Genomic DNA, 855 nt, shown 5'->3' with positions numbered 1-855 from the left:
CCCTGCTCCAGTTCCCCGTCGCCCCGTCTTCACGTTCTCGCGCTCTCACTCACTTACTCGCTGCATTAGCTCTTTCATTCTCTTTCTCTCTCTACTCTCTCTTCTCTCTCTCTCTCTCTCTCTCTCTCTCTCTGCTCTTCCCCCCCCCTTCCTCTTCTCTCTCTCTTTCTCTTGCTCTCTCGCTGTCTCTTTTTATCTATCCATATCTTTCTCCCTCTCTATCTATCTCTTTTTCGCCGTCTTTCCCTCTCTTGCTTTCTCTCCCTTCTCCCCTCCTTTCTCTTTCTCCCTTTAACTCTCTCCTCTTCTCTCTCTATGCGCGAGTGTGTGCATGCGTTCACAGGCGCGTGTGTGTGTGACAGTAATGTGTGGCAATAACAAACATGAGCAGTAGGTGGCTTATACAAGGTCAATATAACCACTATGTCGATCCTACATTACTACCTACGCTCACAAGCAGCAACCTGCAATCAGTAATCTATAGCTTCTCTTTGCTTGTAGTCACAATCAAGGTGCTCCGTCTTGTCACGAAGGTTGATTAACCTAATTATTATTGCTGCTGCTGCTGTCGTTGTGCCTAGTGAATGATATATCGGTGTCTCGGATGTACTTACTGTATAATCCATGGAACAGAATCACGCACGGATAGGGAGATGAGAGATTCATATAGGCGATCATAGAATTAATTAACAATTTTACTTTAAATTATTTGTAATTTTTAAAATATGCTATATAATTTTTCTATATAATAAATTTGCTAAATATAGCTAAATTTATGCAGTGAACCTGATTGCAATCACTGGAGCGTCGTAACGTGTAAATCATCTAATGACATCAAATTAAATCATTTCACCG

This window comes from Priapulus caudatus, unplaced genomic scaffold (genome assembly GCF_000485595.1).
Source record: "Priapulus caudatus unplaced genomic scaffold, Priapulus_caudatus-5.0.1 Scaffold204, whole genome shotgun sequence".
Classification (NCBI taxonomy): Eukaryota; Metazoa; Priapulida; class Priapulimorpha; order Priapulimorphida; family Priapulidae; genus Priapulus; species Priapulus caudatus.
Note: the sequence above shows the minus strand (reverse complement) of the source record.